An 8,458-nucleotide genomic window follows, 5' to 3' on the forward strand; every position below is an offset into this window, starting at 1 on the left:
ACGCGGACCCCCGCCCGGCTCCCGTCCCAAGGCGCCAGCTCCCCTGCCCTGTCCTGTTCACTGTAGGACGATTGTTCGTTTTTGTCTTCTTTTTTAACTTTTTTTTTGGAGAACGACGGATTGGGGGCGGGCTTGTTTGCTTGCTTCCTCATTCTGACCTCCCAAGGTTCACTCCTCTGCCCAGGTAGGTCGTGCGTTGCCGCCTGCACTGCTTCCTCCTTGAACAGACTGCTGGACTACACAACTGAGGAGCGAGTGTTTCAAACGCAGGCACAGTTCCCCTGGAGTCCTGTTCCCGGCGGCGGTGAGGTGGTTCCCAGGCCCGCCTACCCAAACCCCTCTCTAACCCAGCGACTAATGCACCGGGCCAGGTCCATTCCGCACTGCAGGACTGAGCGGCTGCCTGCTGAGACCTCTCTAGCGGGCCTGCGCTTAGCATCAACACTGCCTTTCCTGGAATGTAATGGTCACGGACCTGCTGATGGAACCGAGAGGGAAGTGATCTGAGAACTCGGGGCAAATGTTTTACCCCTCCGCCCCCCAAATCTCAACCACATCCCACAGTTTGGCTGGAAATTCTGCCCACTTTGAGTTCTCTTTCGTCCTTTGTGCCAGCACCTCCTTGTACAGGCCAAAAAATTTGAGTAGATCCTCACATCTGGCTGCTATATTTTCTCTAACATGTATATGTGGCTTACTCTGTGCTCGACTCTTGTAAGAACTTAACATATATTAACCAATTTAAAATCTTCCCCATCACCCAGTGAAATATGTACCATTATCCTCACATTACAAGTGGGGAAACTGAGGCCCGGGAAAGTCAAGTAACTGCCCAAAACACAAAGCTCTTAATTAGTAACGCTGAGATTTGGATCTGAGTACTTTGCGTCCAGATTAGGGTCCAGGCCACTACATACACCAGCTCTCCATATGTTATGTCCCATTGCTTTTTGTATTAACCACCATGCGGTAATCCTTTACTACCCTTTGTATACACGAAGGTGGAAGGAAGACAGAGCCCCTAGGAGACAAGAGAGAAAGGCCCAAGGCTCCCCCTAAAATGTGTTTATTGTGTTGCACCAAACACCTTGTAGGCAGCCTGGTTGTATCAGGTGTACCACAGCCACTATGAGAGATATTTGCAGCAGGCTTCAGTGACATACCAATCCCAAATGACTGTCCTGCAGCCTGTCTGGGTAATTCTGCCCTTCTGCAGCCCTCCTCATTCAGGCCCACAAAGAGCTCCGCCCCTCCCCATGACCAAAGAGAAAGTTTGACCCTGCACATTTGCCAGCCCACCTTTATTCTTTATAAGCAATCTCCCCATACCCATACTGAGTTCAGTCTGTGCACTATTTCCCATTGTGTGGCAGCCTGAGTTCTACTAAAGCCTCTTCTGGTGGCACACTCATGATTCCTATCTCAAGTAGAGCATACTGAGTTGGTACACTAACCTGGTAACACCAAAGGCTCCTGGTGCCAAAAGCAACCAGCAGCTGGAGCTGGTAACACTGAAACCAGCCTGTAGCGGAGAACAGAGACTCATGAAAAGTAGCTGGGAGCTGCCATCTCTGGTGGCCAGAAGAGGTCCTGAGACCTGCTGGTGGCTGTTGGCTCTGAGTGACAGGGAGGGCCACTGACACTGAAAGAGCTACACTCTGCTAATTTGTAATTTCTATCCGAATTGAGCAAGGACCCGCAGCTGATTGGTAACATCTTAGAAGTTGGTACAGTGATCCTCCTTTTTAGAGGGCCCTGAGAAGAGGGCAGACAATAGTGATGGCTGAGAACTCATGATAGCCAGTGTCACACTGCAACTTTCTGTGGTCCTCAGGCCCCATGTGTAGCCCTCAGCCACCCATAGGTGTTGCACTTCTGGGGAACTGTACCTTCAAGGCCTCATCGCTCCCACCTCACCACCTACCTCTCTGTCCCATCCCTCATCTCAGGCTCAGGAGGATCAACTTTCCCTGGTTGGTTTCGGGTTACTTCCTCTTTTTGAAGAAGACACGATATTTGTGTCTTTCAATCAACTCGGCTTAATTTCTTGGTGGACTTGTCCTCTGAAGCAAAGGCTTTTATCCTCCTCCCTCCGCAGTAACCGTCCTCAGCCTTCAGTCTCAGTGTCACTGTCACTTCCTCAGAGAAGCCTACCCTGCCCCCAACTAGGTGAGATCCCTTGTCCTTAATGCAGGTTCCCATAGCACCATGCCAGTTATTTATTTGATTAAAATTTCTGTCCCCACCATATGTTTAAGTCACTAAGGTAGTTTTAATTTCCATTACTCTAAAGACTAACAGTGGGGAACATATTCTCATGTACTTATTTGCTATCCATATCTGTTTGGTGAAGAGCGTTGAAATATTTTTCCTATCTTTTAATAGGATTTTCATTTTCTTATTTTTAAATTGTGAGGATCCGTGATCAGATATATGCTTTGCAAATATTTTCTCTATCTGTGGCTTGTCTTTTTATTTTGTTATGAATTGTCTTTTTTTGGTACTGGGTATCGAACTTGGGACCTTGCTCTTATGAGGCAGGCGGTGGCAGCACCACTGAGCTAAATCCCCGCCCTGAATGTCTTTTCATTCATAAGAAACTTAGCTTTACTAAGTACAGTTTATCAATGGTTTTTTATGGCTTATGAGTTTTATGTCTTAGATAATCTTTGTCTAAATCAAAAGCACAGATTTTCTTCAATGTTTTCTTCTAGAAAAACGCTGTCTAATAAGTAGCCAGTAGCCAAATATCCCTACTTAAATTGAAATTAAAATTTTAAAATTCAGTTCTTTCATCTTTCATCTCATTTCAAGTAGTCAGTACCACTTGTAGCTAAAGGGTACTGTGTTGAGCAGCACAGGATTATAAAACACTTCCATCATTGCAGAAACTCCTCTTGGAAAATGTTACTATCAAAGTTTAATAGTTTTCAAGAGTTACATTTGGGTCTGTGCTCCGTTTTGACCTAACAAACTCATTTCTGAGTATTTCAAAAGAAAGAGAAACACACATCTACCTGAAAGCTACTGGGTAGAATAGCAGTTGTACTTTTGATTGTCAAGCCCTAGTTAAACCCAAATGTCCATGAGGTATGAATGAGTGGGTGCACGGGCTATGGTTCAGCCTCCTGATGGGATTATTACTCAGCAAAAAGAATGAATGAAAGGTACAGAACAAGATGGACGAATCACATAAGTATTATGTGAAAAGAAGCCAGCTCAAAGGTTATATCTTGTGTGATTCTATTTGTCACATTCCAGAAAAGACAAAATTGTGGGCATAAACATCAGATTAGTTGCCAGGGGGAGATGTCCTCCCCGAATCCGCTCACGGAATAAGGCTCGGGAGGGTAAGGCAGGAATCACCACCAGGCAGACTCCAGAGAGGTTTCTGGGACGCTTTCGCTTTATTCAGGAAATTCACAGGCTTATATAGGGAACCATTGGGGAGGAGCATTTTAACGTTTGGCGATATCTTATTGGCCAGACATGGCGGAGTGATTTTTCTTGGGCAAGGTGAAGGAGTGAGGTACTAGGGGCGGAGTTGTAGCTTGTTGGACCCAGCTGCATTTAAGCGATTTAGCTCAGGACACAGGCGTGAGGTGCACCTGACCCAGCCAGGCCTGAACTTCTCCCAGAGGGAGAGGCATGCAGAGCAGGTCAGCAAGACTCGACAGAGTTCCAAGGTGAGAGGGCACACTGGTCATACCTGAGTCTGCCGCCTGGCAGCATAGTAGCGCTGATGAGGAAAGGGCATTATAAACTGAGAGCATTTGGCTCATTAAACTCTGTGATGAGCGGGACCTTCAGGTCTTTCTTGCGTCCTCTAGAAATAGAAGCCAGGAAGAGCAGGATTCATGAGTTGTTACCCATCATCGCACAGGGAAGCAGCAGGTGGGCAGTGCCCAATGAGACTGTTGAACAGTGAGTGTCTTGCTGTGGGGGCACAGGGTGCTTGAGGGTTCCCCTCTCCTCCCCATCACGTTAAAACAAAACCTGGGGACCAGGGATTTGGCTCAGGGGTTCTGCCGCCTGCCTCACAAGTGCAAGGCCCTGAGTTCAATCCTGGTACCACCAAAACAAAAAACAAACAAACCTGGCATTCTGTGATTCTGCAGCTGTGGGATATTTGACTATTGCAATTTGTAAGTGATAGAGTGACCTTGTTTGTACCCTCAGCTAATGAGAGCTGGGGACACTCTTATTACAGAGGATAATAGTCCGACTCTTCACTTCAAGCAATAGAAACTTAAGTTTAGCTGGTTTAATTAGAAAAACATATTTATTAAAAAGATACTAGAGGGGCTGGGGATGTCTCTCAGTGGGAGAGCACTTCCCAAGCATGGGTAATGTTCTGTGTTCAATCAGAGAGAGCAGGAGGGAGGAAGATACTAGGTAGCAAATCTATTCATACCCTCAAATATCCACCCAGAGGTGAATGGCTAAATAAACAGCAGTACATCTATGTGCAGTGTAGTACTAGTCAGTGAAAAGCAAGAGACTGTTGATACATGAACTCTCTCTACCAAGAGAGTGCTTTGCTCCCTCTTTCTAGTCACTAGTTCTGTTTTCATAGACCGGGGCAGATCCCTTTTGTCTGGTGGAATCTCCATCACTAAACTTGGTAAGGTAGGAGAATTCCCCAGACATAGGAAGTGGGCGCTGTCCACCAGGACAGCAAGCACCACCTCCCTCATAGAGTTGTCCTGAATTGGCCTCTTCAGCCCTTGCAGGGCTTCGTGTCATAGGGCCACAACTGCTCACCGTCCAGGTCACTAGGATGGGTGACAGGGTGTCACTGTGTCCTCTAGAAGCTCTAGACAAACTGACCTATTGGCAGTTTCTGCTTTGACGTGTTTCATTACGTAAATCTCACTTTCTACCTCTGAGCCCTCAAAGGCCAGAGGCAATGAGGAGACACAGAGCTGTAAATGATATATAGTTGTTACAGTGCACCAGAGGGGATGGAGTTGAAGGCAAGTTGACAGGGGTCAGCTTACTTGGATGTATTTGGCCTTTGGCAAAAACTGCGGTGGAGGAAGGAGTCCTCAATGCCTTCAATTCCACAGAACACCAGAGTGGCTCCTGGATGGTTTATTTCCACTCTGGCAGTTGGCTACAGTGCTTCCTTTAGGCTATCCATATATTACTGTAGGAAAGAGTCTTATGGCAATTTATAGGTCCTAAGTACTTTCAGGTCATTAGCAAGTTGCTCTCTGAATTTTCGGATCAATGTTAACGTCTTCCATTTTAAGTGCAGCTACCTGGACACTGAGGTCAGGTGCCCAGCCCAAGGTTAGGCAGTGAGACTCTGTCAACCTGGGATAGGATGATTCAGTCAGAAGAGAAAATTCCAGCACTGCATTATTCAGTGGAAGAAGGCTGAACTTAATCTGGCCATATTAAAAGGCAAAGGCAAACAAAAGATTAATTGCATGCCAAGATTATTCTTCATAAAACTTGGCTTCCAGGAATGCTGGGCAGGGAAGGTCAATAACCTTGCTGCCTTAAGATTGAGAAATCAATGCAGTTGAGTACCTTAACCACAAACAATAAAATTGTCACTAGTGCTGTTTCTCCCTGTGGTTTTATATCCTTTTCACACTCAAATTCTAAACGTGACTGTCTTAGGGATTAATGGAAGGGTGGTTTGGAAGCCAGAGTTGATAAATCTGATATTTAAAGAAATGTTTACCTTCACATAGCTGTACTTTCTTAAATCAGATGACTAACATTCTGTTATTCTTTTCTTAATAGTGGGGTCAGTTCAGGCACATTTAAGAAAAATGTTACACCTTTTTGTAGGGCCCACAAGTAAGAAAAGGTCAGGCACAGAGACGAATCCTGTGGCATTGCCATGCAAGGTCAGTTGTTGCTACCTCTGGGCAACAGCATGGAATACTTCATGTCTTCCGGTTCTCATGCTCCTTCAAGAGGCTGAAAGTTCTAGAAGGGAATTCAAACTCAGCTTTCCCTTGCATTCCAGAGCACTCTGTAATTAAGCAGCAGTGGTTTAATGAGAGAATCCAGAAAAGTGGACTCTTCAGTCTCAGGAGAAAAAGCTTTTTCATTCACTCTTGTATCCAATCCTATTGGCACCACCTAATTTCTCTGAGCTTTCCACAGTCAAGATTTATTTTTCTTTCTTTTTGGTACGGGGATCAAACTCAGGACCTTGTGCTTGCAAGGCAGGCGGTAGAACCCCTGAGCAAAATCCCCGGCCCAGTCAGTGGTTTCTGAGGCAGCACAGTGCATTGCTGCTGGAAAGGCAACTGCTATCTGCCCTCAGTATCCACAGGGTCTGCGCCTATGGAGTCAATCAACTGCAGATCAAAAATATTCAGGGATAAAATGATGTCTGTACTGAATATGCACAGATTTTTTTCCTTGCCATTTATTCCTTAAACAAGTGTAACCTTACCCAGCATTTACTTTATATTAAGTAGGCAGAGATGATTTGGCTTAAAGTACAGGGGAGGATTGTGTGGGTCCTGTGTAAATACTATGCCATTTTATAGCATCTGTGTATTTGGTGCACACGCTGGGTCCTAGAACACTGTGGATACTGGGGGATAAATGTATTTATTTAGTTATGTGACTCAGAGCAGGCAGGAATGGAGCCTGTTGAGCATGGAATAACAAGATCCACCAGCTACGCTATAGGAATGTCATCATCCAAATTCGCCATCAGTTAATCCTGTACGGACTCTCCAGGGAGAGGAATGACTCTGGGGGCCTGCACATCACGAATGTGAGCAGAGATGGGTGTCAGAAAGATCACTTGGCTTCAAGTCTGGGCTGCACAAAGCAAGCCAAGCTCATTGTTGTAGTTCCAGTTGATTAAATTGGTATCTAGGACAGATCATTTTCAAACTTTCTTTTAGATGCATGATCTTTCCTTCAAATGAAATTGTCATACAAATCTGATATTCAGGATGCTGCATACTTAAAGATGTATGTGAACAGAGGTGATTACAAAGCCACAGAGTATTATTAGTATAAGATGAAGATTCTTTCAGGGACTATAGTTGGCCTTAAATAAAGCTGCTATGAAACATTAATCAGACTGTACCTCCCTGACAAAATACTCAATTAGGAGCGTGGGGGTAGTTATAAAGTGTGTTTCTCTATGGGCCAAACAAAACAAAACAAAACAATTTTTAAAAAATGTTTATACTCTGGGAACAATCTTAGCAATAATAATTGAAGTTTATGAAATGTTGTGAAATATGTACCTGACACTATGCTAAGGATTTTACCTATTTCTTTAATCAGACCTTCTATGACAAGAGGTAGAAAGATTAGTTTATGGAAATCTAATCTGCTTCAGATTAGTTTATGGAAAATTTTTGATCATAAATCCAGAAGTATAAGAAACTTAAGAAATAGGTTGGGTTGAGTGCAGGGATTTAAATTCTCTCTCTCCCCCCATTCCCCTCTCACTGCCCCCTTTATTCTGAGAGGTGGTGGTAAAATGGCTACCAGCAGCAGTTCTAGGTTTACACTGTTATAGGGCAGAGACAGGCATCTTCCCAGTGAGGATAGCAAGCAGGATCTGAATCTCATTGGCTGAGCTTGGGTCATGTGGCCAACCTAAACCCAGTCACTGTGATAGAAAGGAATAACCTGATTGGCCAGACTTGGGTCACATGTCCTCCCACAGGGGCTATGTCAATCCCATCTATAATACACTACTAAATAATAGAGAAAGGTAATTCCCAGAAGATTCTGTTGGAATCTTCTGTCAAGGAGGTTATAAATAGTATGCAGGCAGTAAGAGATGTCACTACCAAAGTCCATTTTACATCTGAGGACACTGAGGCTCAGAGTGTTTAAGGATCTTGGTTAAGGCCACATAGCTGGTGGTTCTTTCTGAGTTAGGAATAAGAACATCAGCTTTGGAACTGAACAGGTGTGAGTTAAAATCTTGCTTCTACTGCTTATTGGCTATGTGCTCTTGGCAAAGTTACTTAATTTCTCTGAGCCTTGGTTTCTTTATAAAGTGAGACTAATGGTACTTTTTTCAGGCCTGGGGGTGCAGCTCAATGATAGAGCACTTGCCTAGCATCTGTGAAACACCATCAAAACAAAAAAAAAAAAACAAAAAAATGTTTCACGAAGTTAAATGTGTATGAAGCAGTTTGGTGTTTGGCATGCAGTAAGGTGGTGTAGAGAGTAATAGTGAAACCCAGTGCTGAGATGTGGTGCCAAACTTTATGTGACCCTTGTCTTTCACAGTATGTTTTCTCTCCTACCGTGAGTTTTGTGATCAGTAAGAGGGCCTGGGGGCTGCTATTCCTTCCAGCCTGTCTATTGGTTAGTATATCAGGAACTGCCTGGGGGCAAATTTATCTGTGACAGGAGCAGTTTGAGGAAATGCTGATCTTTGTTCTTCAGATCTGCAGAACTGAGAAACATCTCACAACCAGACAAGTAGGATCAGCTCTGTGTCATTCAG

The 8,458-nt window shown here is 44.5% G+C and overlaps 1 protein-coding gene across 1 annotated transcript in view; it reads right to left on the bottom strand.

Annotated features, from left to right (window-relative positions):
• Sirt5 (sirtuin 5) overlaps positions 1-475 on the bottom strand; it is a 24,978-nt gene extending 24,503 nt beyond the window's left edge. Inside the window, exon 1 of the mRNA XM_010622890.3 lies at positions 159-475. The gene's annotated coding sequence lies outside the window, so the exon portion shown is untranslated. The remainder of the gene's footprint in view (positions 1-158) is intronic.
• Between the last annotated feature and the right edge of the window lie 7,983 nt (positions 476-8,458).

Source organism: Fukomys damarensis, unplaced genomic scaffold, assembly GCF_012274545.1.
Source record: "Fukomys damarensis isolate Sample0158 unplaced genomic scaffold, DMR_v1.0_HiC HiC_scaffold_10, whole genome shotgun sequence".
Lineage (NCBI taxonomy): Eukaryota > Metazoa > Chordata > Mammalia > Rodentia > Bathyergidae > Fukomys > Fukomys damarensis.